At 40.7% G+C, this 13,395-nt stretch overlaps 1 protein-coding gene across 1 annotated transcript in view; it reads right to left on the reverse strand.

Moving 5' to 3' along the window:
• Nucleotides 1-13,395, reverse strand: part of LOC111264749 (uncharacterized) — a 41,486-nt gene that overhangs the window by 15,921 nt on the left and 12,170 nt on the right. The gene's annotated exons all lie outside the window — the stretch shown is intronic.

Consider the following 13,395-nt stretch of genomic DNA (forward strand, 5'->3'; position numbering starts at 1 on the left):
ATTGGTGCATATGCAGGTGGTTAGCATTTATCAGCTACTTCAAAACTATCTCCGTCTATGAGAACGGAAAGCTCATTCCTATTCGTATATACATATATATGTATATATGGATACCGTATCCGTTGATATCGTATACCCCGATATAATTTCTCGCAAGGTGAAGCATGTATAGCAAATATATACCGAATAGAAATACCGAATTTAATCGCAATGGTAGCGGCAGGAAACTGTAAGCGTTTCCTACCAGCTATCCTACAAGCTACAAAATGCCCGTGTGTCCTTTGTTCATAAAACATAAGTTCAAAAAAATGTAAGCTTTTTGCTTATATCAGTGCTGTTCAATTGGTAGACGGGTTCATATAAATGATGTTATTTCCTGCAATAAAGAAAAGCAAAACAGACCCTTAAAGTGAAAAATAGCTTACGTTTGTCAAGCCTCCAGAATGCCCAGGTTCAAAATAGCATCAAAATTTCGTTAAAAACCTAAATAAAGTTAAAAGTTCAGCTCGACATTATGTTTTCCATAGTTTTTCTCTTCGTTCTTTCACAGAATACCTCCTGCAGGAATATAGAATCCTTCGCTATATAGACTATCTTTCATTATCGACTGACGGCGAAAACGAAAGCTGCGGGCATCACATAAAGACAAACGAACCACTAAAGGATTGTTTTATAGATCACGAGCTAGCACAGACCTTGACGCTATTGGGCGAACCATATGTAAGGCTGACTCTAACCAAACTACAAATACGCTCTATTATGTTGAACTCTTACTGAATAGCTGAAGCGAGCAAAAGTTTCGAGCTAAAACACGAACGATTATCCACAGGGAACATATACGGACGCTCATGGACCTCGAGCTTATTCAATTGGAAACAAGTCCACTCGAAACTTCTAATAGATCAGTTTTATAATCGCGGTGTCGAACTCGATTTGCAGGTTATCCAGCTTCCGATACCGTGACGACACAAAATGTTCGATTGGACGCAGAGCACGTTACAGCATAGAAGTTGGAAAACAGTAGTTTTTTCATCTAAAAATGCTGGGCTAGCTTGCTTGCGTACTTTATCATAGTGTCTGGGTGAGCTTCGAGAATTTTGAAGAACCAGCTACGTGCAGGTATTTGCCAATGAATTCTCCAGATTCACCAACCTCATTTTAGACCACTTCAATACCTGCCGTTTCGGTATGTTTGGGTTATAGGTACTCCTCTTTTAGTAAAGCTGTACGTACGCATGTGCCACAGCTGCCACAACTGAGAACGTTATATTACTCGGTGGCGAAGGTTCCCTTCGTTCATATCATGACAAATCAGCTAGTGTTGTTGGCAATGCCGAGCAATTGGAATTATCAACCCCCCCACTAACCTATGGATAACGCCAGGGCCACGTTGGCCCCGCCCTAAGAACCCAGGCTCTGTGGCAATGGGAGGCTTTGGGCCTCGCATTCCCGACGATAGTACGGCACGATATAATAAGTCAAGGTAGCCTCCGTGAAACCACAGTGACGATGGCACCGCATTTTAGGCGGGAAGTACGACCGCAGGGAGCCAGGGGCTGGGCAGATCGGAGCCTTTGAAATGACCATTCATACCCCATAGGATATTATAATCTTCAAGTTATTGAACTTCAAAAGAGTCAGCTAGCCACGAATTTAAAGTCGAGTTACTAAACTGCCAGGTAACAATAGTACTGTGGCGCTGTCTAGAGAACGGAAGCATAAACATAGTTCGAAGTTTTAGAGAGCTTCGATATGCTTTGGCAAATTTTGCTTGACTAAATGGACTGTATTTAGCCTGCAGCTTCGACTGAAACTAGGAACGAACTTTAAAGCCAAATAAAATAGTGACACTTCTAAGGAGTCCTTAGGTTCAAATCTCATCGTAAACTCAAAAAAAGTTTAGCACTAGAGGCTAGCAGTTTTTTATAACAGTGTCGCGTGCAAACCATAGCTATGTAATACAGTTTGTCTATGACGAAGATTATTTAAGTTTGATACTCCGCACCTCATAAAGAGGTAAAGCTATGTGGGACAATTTCGAAAGCAAAAAAGGGAGGGTTCAGTCGACAGAGCCCAGTTACTAATGACTTTAATAAGTCATTTTATCACCTCTAACTGCACATGTTTCTCCAAAAAAAACACTTACAAAAACGTTTTCATTTTTGCTTAATTGAAACCGAAAAATTTTCTAAGCTAAGTAAAAGTAAAGCCTTTGTTGAGCAAATTAACAGAATAAAAAAGTTCTTCAAGCTTTTTAAAAGATACCGCGCATTTTACTCCATGATAGCCAAAACGCGATGCCCTCCAAATGACCACATATATACCATGCGGTAGTAGGACTATTAAGGCCATCATTATTTATTCAGCCGTTACGCTGATCTCGTCCCCTTTAAACACGCGGGACCTCGGGGAGCAATTGGTTGCTGGAAACAATACAGCGAACATTGCACTTTACTAGTGACCTTGTCTGTTTGCTTTGCAACTTCTTCTTATGCGGCGAGGGCTGCCCCTTTAGCTTTTAAGGCGATCTTCGTTAACGGCCTGTAAAGCTTGCTCGTGCAAAGCCTCGCAATGAAGCAACTTAGTACTGTACATGTAACATGTTGGTAGCGAACGTACACGTGCACAAGTATATAGTTCTCTACCTTCGCGGACTTTTACACCTTGTTTCTGAGGTCCTCTTAGAAAAAGAAGCAATAACGATGGCGTCGTTATGACGACTTTAAAACGTAAAAAAAACGACTGTTTGTATGCGTAAAAACGTACCTTGAATACGCAAACAACTATTTTGTTTATATCGCAACCACCAGCATCTTGGACATATACCAGACCAAATCGCAGTTTGAATTATCATCATAGATAAAACTGAGGGTGATCATTTCAGGATATGGCAAAAGCTAAAATTAGAGCATGATTTCACACCTATAAATAGTAAATTTTCCATCTGTGAGGTGCTGTCCGATATCCTCTTCGAAAAGAGACGAACTGCATTTCTTTCTAGATTTTATTTAATACCCCTTCTGAATGAGGTTTCGAAGTAAACCTATCTTTTATTGGATACTAAAAGGATGGATGCATCTTGCCCTTTATATGTTACGCAATGAAATCTGTAACTTTTGTATTATAAACATAAATACTCCGCGCCAGGTGTCTTGCTTTGAAAACGCGAACGTCGTCATTTCCGGAACGATATTCGGTATACGAGTAGATACGCACGTTTTACTTACAGATCGAATACAAAATTCTCGCGTGGCAACCGGGTCCCTTCAACGGCGGATTGATGAGCCAATAAGGCGATTGCATTGGTGCATCTCGATCTCCGAGAGCGAACGGTTCAGCTTCGCTGGGTCAGAACACGCAGTGTAGCCCAGTGGGCAGATAACGTCGTGTGTAATGTAAGTAAAAAAATTCAGCTTGTATTTTTATGTTTAACTAAATTGCATAAACGAATGGGTCTTGAGTGCTCGATTTCGCTGGCCAGAGGTCTTCTCCTCGGAACAAATGAGGAGCAGAGGAAACAGACAGCGATAAACTTTTGTCACTCAGCACTCGCTTTCCACAATCGGTTGCTTCTGATACAAAGTACGTTACTATCTCCGAACGGCATCATATAATGTGTTGTTCTTTCGCACGCCATTGTTATTCAACGTAGATCCGTGGCGTCGGCGTGAAGCTTAACTGTCGGTGATATTCGATTTAATAATACTTAACTTTTCGATGAAGATTCATGACTGGGTGAATAGTTTATTGAGTTTGTTGTTATCGACTTATGGTGTACAATCCCTTTGTGTTTCTATTGTTTGGTTCTTCGTATCTCTTCCACCATGACAAAGCTCATTAATTAGTTTGATTGGGCTCGCATTTCAGGTTATTCAATTCTATGTACTACAGATTATTTCTCTAACAGTACCGACAAGATGACCGTTGTTCCTTCGGACGTTTCCGTTTGATCAGATTCATTCTGAACACCGGAGATTAATAAGTTAATCATGTGATCGATAATTAAGTGTAACTAGGACAACGAAATGAAAAAATATATATATCTGGAGGCAATAATGGCGCCACTTAACTTTCCTGTTAAATAAAATCGCTTTAACACGTTAGTTGGTATTACGTGGAAGTTTTTATCATTTGAATGAAAAGCAAACAATCGCTTGTTTCAAACCCTGTTGATCCGCAGACTTCTGACGAATCCAAGTGAACTAATAATAAATAAAATTACTCTCTATGGAATGCTGTCAAATACAATAAGCCGCGATTCATTACTTAAACATACGATTAGATCGTAATCTTCGATAGAACCTTTACTACCTATTCCAACGATGCCTACAAATGCACGCTGTTAGCAACAATGAACTAGTCTCGTTTATATCGTTGTTCAAATCTAAACATACCTTCCCCAACTGGGGGAAAAAATCACATTTTTCATTATCTATTTTTGCGCATAATTACTGGAATCTGCCGTTTTTAGTATATCTATATATATATATATATATATATATATATGTTTAGTTTGTTGGAAATTGGGACACGTCAACTCATCCACAGGAAGCGATGCTTGCTGCTCCTCATTAGATTTTTGTTCTCCTGTGGGGTTCGGATGTACTGTAGTGTTCTGCCGGAAGGCCTTAGGTGTTCCGCATATTTCCATAACAAGAGATGCCCCTATTAAAGCGACTCTCATGCTGAACCAAAAATAGTGCCGACTGGTAGGCCAGACTCCGCGTATGTCCACATAGACACGCAGTGCCATAAACTGCAAAGCTCTGTTCACACAGCCTGTTCTTCTGAGCCTCTGTACCAAAGTTAGATCTTCAAGACCCATCCTGGTTACGTAAATTGAGATAATAAAGCATACTGACTAAGGCCTCGACTTCTACGCGTATGAGTAGAGAAGTAACGCATCTATTTGCATCTTATACTCATGGAAGAAGTGTTCTATCATATACGTTCAGCTGTGTAATATATATATACGTCCTACGCGACGAATGAAACGCTTCTTGCGGTTAACGGAGGCCAGGAGTATAAGGCACTGTCTCTGTATTTTTAGTGGGCTATCTGCCGGGAGCTTCCTCATTCAAGTGGTAAAGTTAAGCTTTGAACCCACGACCGTCCAATAACATTGTTTACAAAACATGCCATTTGTATTCAGTGAACTTGCTTTTAATTTTTCGCGGATCCATAACAAACAACGCTACATTTCAACGTAGTAATTAGCTTATGTATGCGAGTAGCACCAAACAAGCTCCCCTAATATATATGAAAGAATGTAGGGGAGCATCATCCAACCATAAGAACAGGTGTAACGGCCCAACGTACGCCAGAGTACCCGTCTTAAAGTGATTTCACTCAGCTTTAAAATGACATGAAGAATCGAATATTATTATTAACTATTACTCTGAAAATACTCACAGAAAACGAAAAAAGGCCCGTTTAAGGCCTTCAGATCGTTGGCCATAGTTATTCGTTATCATCCGAAATGTTTAACTTGAGTCGGTCAACTGGCTCCTATATAAAAAAAAAGAGTAAACCTAACCATACGTTGGCGATATTCTCTTATGGCCTAATATACGACAGTGGCGGATAAAGATTTCAAAATAAAATAGAACATCTGCGCTTTTCGATAGCTTTAAGTTAAAGTTCTTTTAAATAGCTGCTAAGAACCCTTAAGTAAGTTGTTTTTGGACATTTAGTATGCTTGCAAGCCAGATTGCTTACGGGTGTGGCCGGCGCTTTGTAGCCGAACTCAACGCATGCTTCCGCTGTAAGAACCAGGCCTGAACTGATAACATGAAGAAACATAATTTTCATTAGCTTCAGCTATAAAATACGCTAGACAAAAATTAGGCAGCACGAATGGTCTGAAACAAACATAATTTCAAATTAATGCGCCAAACAAAAGACTCGCTTATTCCGGTCTCAAGCAAGCTAACGAATAAGCTATAAATAGCTTTTACAGTTACGTGTAGCGACCGTCATGGGCGTATAATTATGGAAAACGGCGTTAACTAAATAGGCGCGTTTTGACACAACCTATAAACCAGCTACAATGATCTGTGGGTGCTCCTGCATATGTTAATTGGCCACTACTAGCTTACATAATACCTGCTTCTATCTAAATGGTACGAAAAATCAATATCTGATAAAATAGACCGAAAAGCGTTGTGCTTTAAATTTCTAAAGCTTCAACAAATTCATTTTGATTAACATGATGAAGCTTATATATGATGGATGATCGCTAATTCAAGAATAATGTCATATTGTTACCCGTCTGCTCAAACAGGATAAACTTTCTGGATGAGTTACCTTTAAATAAAAACTGAAAAACAATGAAAAGGTTATATCATAAACCTTGTAACTCACTTAGTGCCTGTAGAATATTTTACATAGGTAAATTAATCAAAAATGAATTATAAAAAGAGGGCGACACAGCAGGTATAAAATTAGTTCTGTTATCCTTCCTCGTTTTACGCAAAAACCCACCAATACTATTGTATATTCCATCCCAGTTAATCTAAGGCAAATTGCAAAGAGAAAAAACACATGGTAGTTCGCCTACAAAGCGGCAATATGTATCGAAGCTCAGCACCGACCTTCGAAGCTTTTCAGAATCACCGGATTGATTGCGTTCCCCTAGAGATAACAACAGGCCTTGCCGATCCGACATCCCGTAAGACATGTTGTCGTCGTTGCTACGTATAGGCTATTACCGTATTACGAAATATGCGCCGTTACATACGAGCCTATTAGATTTACTGTTACAAATGGCCAGCTCTTTCACTGTACAAGCTTTCAATAGCATACGACTGACGAATTACGGCGACCGTACGCCCGGGCAGTGCTACCCTAACACAATAGGATATTATGGTTCCTTCTGTGACATAACGAAAATTTACAATTTACCGCGATGTATTGCCTTCGTGGTAGTTGAACATCGTATCTTGTTTTTTCGATTGAGTTATTGTATATATAATGCTCGTTCTAAGTGGGAAATTTCTATTATAGGTTGTTTCTAAGACTGTGTAAATAAAAATAGCTAGCCCAGTAACAAATTTAGATATGTACCATACGCCTCATTAGCTATAGTTACGTTTTCTCAATGTAATCACCTATTCACAGATTTCATTTTTCTCTAAACCACCATTTTTAAAAGAACCCTTTAATATGCAGATACTTTTCTAATGGCAGCCATGCATCAAGCGATAATAATAGGTGTAAATTTGCTAGATGATTCAAGTGTGCTACATAAAGAAGATTCCAACGCCACAGAATTTTGGGCCTGATAGCAGGCCGAAGGGACGAAAAATCAACGACTAAAAGTAACAAAAAGTATCAAAAAACTAACCGTTCGAAGTTGTCGGAAAGACTCGATTAGCAGTTAGTATACTACTCTCGAAAATGGCCATTAGTTTCCAAAATTAAAAATTCCATATGAAAGTTGTTTGAGCCATTGTGATTAATTTTTGAGAACTTAGATAGAAATTCCATTAAGGAAAACGTTTGCGTAATGAAAATCTACTTTAAATCTTTCAGAAACCGCATAAAAACTTGCAATAATGTAGATTGTCGATTTAGGCCAAAAAAGAAAGTTTATAATCTCGATGAGGGTTCATCCCGGGTGTACACGTCTGATAATAGCTGATCTCCGCTCAAATTCCAAAAAAAAAAACGGGTTCCCGCTGTGGTGAGCTTGTTCCAAAATTGGCCTTGTTGTAATAGAAAGGCTAGTGAATGAACGCACGATCAATAGTTCACAATAGCCTAGGTGAGTTCTCATAGAGCAATAATACATAAATATATACATATATATAGCATGCGCATTTACAGTTCTAGACCGGTTCCGTTAAAGGACCGGCATCTACTCTCCAGTAGTTTAGGTCTGTCAACCCCCACAAGGCCCCAATACCCTTAGCTACAAATGATCAAGAGTAATTTACCGTTTTCTATCCCCTAAGATAGTTCATCACATGAAGAGTTAGAAGAATATTTCTAGTTATACAGCAATGGCTTTAAACCGTAGGAGACAATCAATCTGCACCATTTTCCGTTTCGATGCGGATGGACCAACGTCAATCTAATTTTATCGAGGAATGACAATGGTCCAAACAAGATAAATACTTGCATATCTCCATTAAATTTATCCGCAAAGGATTAGAACCCTTTGGATGCTTTTTCTGAGAGCTACACTATTAAACCTATCGTACATGAAGTTTCGCTATCAAATGGATAAAGCAAGGAGCGAAGTATAATAAAAGAGATTTTTAGTGTAAGCATCACTTAAAGGGTACTTCTAATCCCCAACCCCCCAGTCCTCCCGGTCCTTCCGGAACCCGTTTCTCTATTTAGGAACTGTGAGAACGACGGTAAAAATAACAAGCTACCCACACACACAAATCAAATCTATGCCTTTAGTCAGAGCTCAGGATCAAATTGCCTTGAACATGTCCCAGTGGACGAAATGTAAAGATATTTATTGTTTATACCCCCAGACTTGGACCAATAAAGTTTATTTGATTTACTGGTAAGTGATTTTTGGCTGAACTCTCGATTTCGTGGAAGGGAGAAAAAGGGAATGCGGACTCAAAGAGAAGTGATATTGGGAAAAAAACGGTATCTGATTAATAATTAGTTGATCGCTGTGCGCATTATTATTTATTAAGATTCGCAGTACCACCGCTGTTAAGCTGAATATAAGCATAAAAAGATCCAAAAACGTCCGTTGCTGCTCAGATCACGTTTACCATTACAAATAGCAATACCTTATCTGATATTACTATTTCTGTATATATCTATTAAGCTGTCAATATATTGATGAAGTTGTACGGCCAGCAGGGCCAGGCACCTGTATAACACAGTCATGATATAAGCCGAGTTGGGTATGTCGCAACGAGACTCGAATGCACGTAATAACCATCATTGTACATCCATGTTGTGGTACTTTATAGCTAGCGCCCTTGCCGCTGCAGTTGCACAAAGCTAGTAATAAATCAGCCCCGTTGCCCAAGCGTTGCTATTATGGTACGAACAATTCGTGTGAATGAGCTACTACCTTGTATCGATCGCCACAAAGCATACTATCGTCCTATTCCAGCCCTCTTTCATTTCCCTTCAGTTCCACTTCGTAAAGGCCACGCCACCGCAAACCGTAAGCCACGACCTGAGCTGTAATACGCGCTGACTACCGCCATTATATGCGGCTTCTTGAATAAACTATATAGCACTATGCAGGACATGGATGGAATTAATTGATCCTACTTTCGAAGAGACAATGTTATTGACGTCTGAAACAAACGTACGCAGTACCCGCTCTTCGACCCTCAGTGAGTTCAAATAAACATCCGATAATCTCCTACCTTATGTAAATTTATCTCATCGAATAGAATCAATATTGACGAATGGATAGTTAGCTCTATGACAGTAGACGTATCAATCCTCGCGACGCCCGATCCGACAGGCTCATAATAGTTACGACCTGCGCTCTCGTTTCTGTTCGCATCTGTGGCTTTGTTATTTAAGAAATCTATTACTAAGCCGTTCCTTTAGGAGCAGCAACGACGTATGTTAAATCAAACTCAACGAATTGCTGATTCGGTGCAACGACATACGAAGTCTATAGCGTATGGGTACTGCAATGAACTTTACAAACTATTTCAAGTTTTTCCGTAAAATATAATGCATTCTTTCTATGCCGAACTTGTTAATCGTGTTCTCGCAACGTTAATGGATGTGTCCACGTTACAGCCGCTTAAGTTACAGACGCTACGAATAGTTGCACGCAAAGACGTGCCTATTGGATGGACGATCCGCGTGTTTCTACCGTTAGGAAGGACCAGGTTGTCGTGGCTTTCGTGCCTGTTCTGTTTTTGCTGAATTAAATTTGCTTTGCCCCTTAGCAACTTAGCGCTTGTTCCAGCAAACGGCGGTTCTATCTCCGGCATACCCTCTTCTGGTATTTGCGTGGCGGTTTGCGCTCCAGAACTCCGTTGAGAGATCTTGAAGGAAGAAGAACGCGAGAACAAGACAAAAACATCCTGCGTTTCGTTGCCATTAATGGTCTTTTCGGGCTTTAGACCGCCAAGGCAAGGGAGGGTGCAGGGTCAGTGAGGTATATTTTTCGGACCAGCTGATGGCAAGCGTATAGAATACTGAAAGTGGGGACTCTCGTAGGAGTCACTTGTCCAACGAACGGAAGGGCGGGCGATGCTCGTTAATATTTCAACACGTTCGCCTGCAGCGGGTTTGGGGAGATAGAAACGCCGGATGCGGGGGACGCCACCAGGGGTTAATTTCACTGAGGACCGAACCCAATGCCTTCGCTGGCTTACTGGGCTTATGCATGTGCGTGGTGCGTACGGATCGTTACCCAAAGACAGCCAGTCACAGCAGCGTGACAAAGGTTTGCTGGGTCGACGCTATCGCTGTCGCAGTTCTAGGCATGGTAGCCGATGCGACCATCTGTTCCCTATAGGCTCGCTGCAACAAACATAGGCAAAGCGGTTACATCTCTTGCAGACACAGCAAATTCTACGTAGTAACTCTAATTGACATCCGCAAAAAAAATCCACAACGGTCCCTAGATAAACGAGTTCGTGTAGCCTTATATACTTGATTAGTTAGACGACTGCAACAATAAAAAAGAAATGAAATATCTAGAACGTCCTACTGCAAATTTAAATCAGCTCTGAGGCTACTGATACATAGGTTGGCACGTAATCAGAATCCCTATATTTGCGTATCTTCGTGATCCTCTCTGGGCCGATATATATATGAGAACGTTCATGTTTTGTTTTCGAGACTATGTCCAAACAAAAACAAATATGTTTACGATTTTTTTGCTTATGCTAGAAGAGGTGCCATTCCTAGCGGCCATCTACGCCTGGGTAGTACTCGCTCTGACCACTTTAAAAGTAGAGAAATAGCGCTTTGATCGAACCTTGTAGTTTGAAACGTAAGAGAACTATGTGATGCTTCACTTTGTAGTCAAACATTCATTCATATTTTCTCTTCTATTATCTGAATAGTATAGTTTTCTTGGGCGAATCGCGCATATCCAATGAACTTTACAATGAGCTGTATCACGCACTTGGGTAATCCCCGAGTACTGATTAAATATGATAAACATATGATAAAAGCTGCCTATCGTTCGCAAATGATTCAATGAAACCTTGTTCGTCTTTAGTGGCAATAATCGAAAACTACATAAATACAGACCACCAATACAATATCCCAAGATCAAAGTGAGCATATCGAACCATTCAACACGCTTAGCGTCATATTTGCTTATGCGAGTCTTGTTGTACTAATTTGGGAAATTTGTTGGATGTCCTATAGACGATACTAGGGGGTAATGAGCGGTATGATATCTATCACATTTTTTTACGTGTCTAGAGTACCTACATATATTAATAGATTTACGAAGACCCAGTCTCCTACGTGATGGGACCCCTGCACAGGAAAGCGAGTGACGACATGTTTGCTTAACCGGTTTGCGCCTTTTCACCTGTTGCTTTTCATCGTACAGAAATCCCTATTATTCGCGCCCCCTGTTATCAGATAAAGGAAAATTTGCTTTTTACTGTGTACTCGATCTCGTTCAGATGTAAAATGTTTGCCATCGCTGGAAGTCGCATAGCCTGCTTGAATGCGTACCTAACTATTGATGATAACTGCAAGAGCAACGACTGCTCTTACTAATCTCGACATGCTTCCACTATTCGACAGCACGATCGATCTTCCTACTTCCTTACGGCTAACACGGTTGCGGAGTAACCGGTACGGCCGCCGACGACATCATTCTTCGTCTCTCTCTCTCTCTCTCTCTCTCCTCACTTTTTGGCTACTTCCCTTTCCCTCCATCTAGCCACTCCCCCCTTTCCTGTCCATTAAGCAAAAGTAATGTACAATAAGTCAGTGTTTACCTTCAGATGAAATGCTTAATAAATTCCTGGTCTTTGCGGCCAGAGGTTTTCGACTTGGCAAATTGGTATGTTCATCAATGACTGCTGATTTACGACTTGACACTACCTCAATGTAATCTTTATAATTTGATTCTATTTAAAATTCAAAGCTATATTTTCCTTTGATGCATTGCAGGGGGTATGGCGCAAGATTCAATTGTAAATATAAGTTATTTTTGAACCCTAAAACACTTATCTAGATTTTTGTTCATAAGGATGAGAGACGAGTATTAATAAAGGCTTTTGGGTTACACGGTTCCACGCTGCGCTGTTCCAACCTAATGGAACGTCATCGATACAGCTCAAGTGCATTTTTATAAAGATAAAACAAACGAATAACGATTTCCAGCCCCGTGAAGACATTAAAATGAGTATATTCAACGAAGACCAACAGATGCATCAAAAATACAAAACACAGAGAGAGCCGGCTGGTATATGAGAAGATCTCTATATGTGTACTTTTCCGATGGTACAGTGTAATTAATTCATCGCCCTTCGTCTAGGCCGCGACGTGTGTGTGCATTTACACACGTATGGCTGTTCATCTGTTCTTTCGCATTTTCGTTAAAAACAACCTTCCGCCCTAGCCGTGGGCAACTGTTTGCTTTCGGTACTTCGCTATGCATGGAATTTATAAGTGAAGCATAGGACGACAGGGGATACCTTTGCTTCGCGATGGTCGTAGCTGTTGAGGTGGCGAACTGTTTGGGGCATACATTTTCTCCTGCTCTTTCACGCTTTTTGGCTGGGGTCACAGAAGGGGGTTAAGGTACTAGAGGCTAGAGATAGGGAATATGGAAATCGGTCGACCGGCCTGTAGTTTTGATACTACAGCTGCCGGGATGGTGCGGCCGGCATGTTGCTGTTTCAGCCTTGTTGAATTTAGTGCTACCCCACGCGCATATGCTCTTGGAGAGGTTTTTTGTGGTGCACAGCTGCGTAAGATTTTTCCTGCTTCTTTTGTGCATGAATGTTGTCGTCATTCTCTGAGCGTGCCTATTGTCCGGCGTCATAGTGCGCTTTGTTACACGATGTACGCGCAATCGAAACGCGAACTTGCTTCGCGATGCTTCAAAGACGATTTCAGCGAGCATCAGTCTCACAGGCTTGTAGTCAACGGCGCGACCGGACCTCCCGTCCCAAGCCAGCCAGAGCCGCCGCTGTACGCATTTACCTCAGTCGTTAACCCAGAACTAGAGTTTGGCGGTTTAAACCAGTAATATATATATGAGAAAGGCGATGAACTGCGAAAAACGATGAAGCCGTATATATACACACAGAGCTTTAAAATTTCTTTTAAATTTATTATAGCAACTTGGGGCCTAGACCATAAAATGCAATGCATCAGATCGAAATAACTAATAACGCTTGCAAGAGCGGCCCCTATTTTATAGTTATGTATATATAGAATATGCATTTACTATTTACGGTTAAGAGG

The sequence above is a fragment of the Varroa jacobsoni genome, unplaced genomic scaffold, assembly GCF_002532875.2.
Source record: "Varroa jacobsoni isolate VJ856 unplaced genomic scaffold, vjacob_1.0 scaffold_895, whole genome shotgun sequence".
NCBI lineage: Eukaryota > Metazoa > Arthropoda > Arachnida > Mesostigmata > Varroidae > Varroa > Varroa jacobsoni.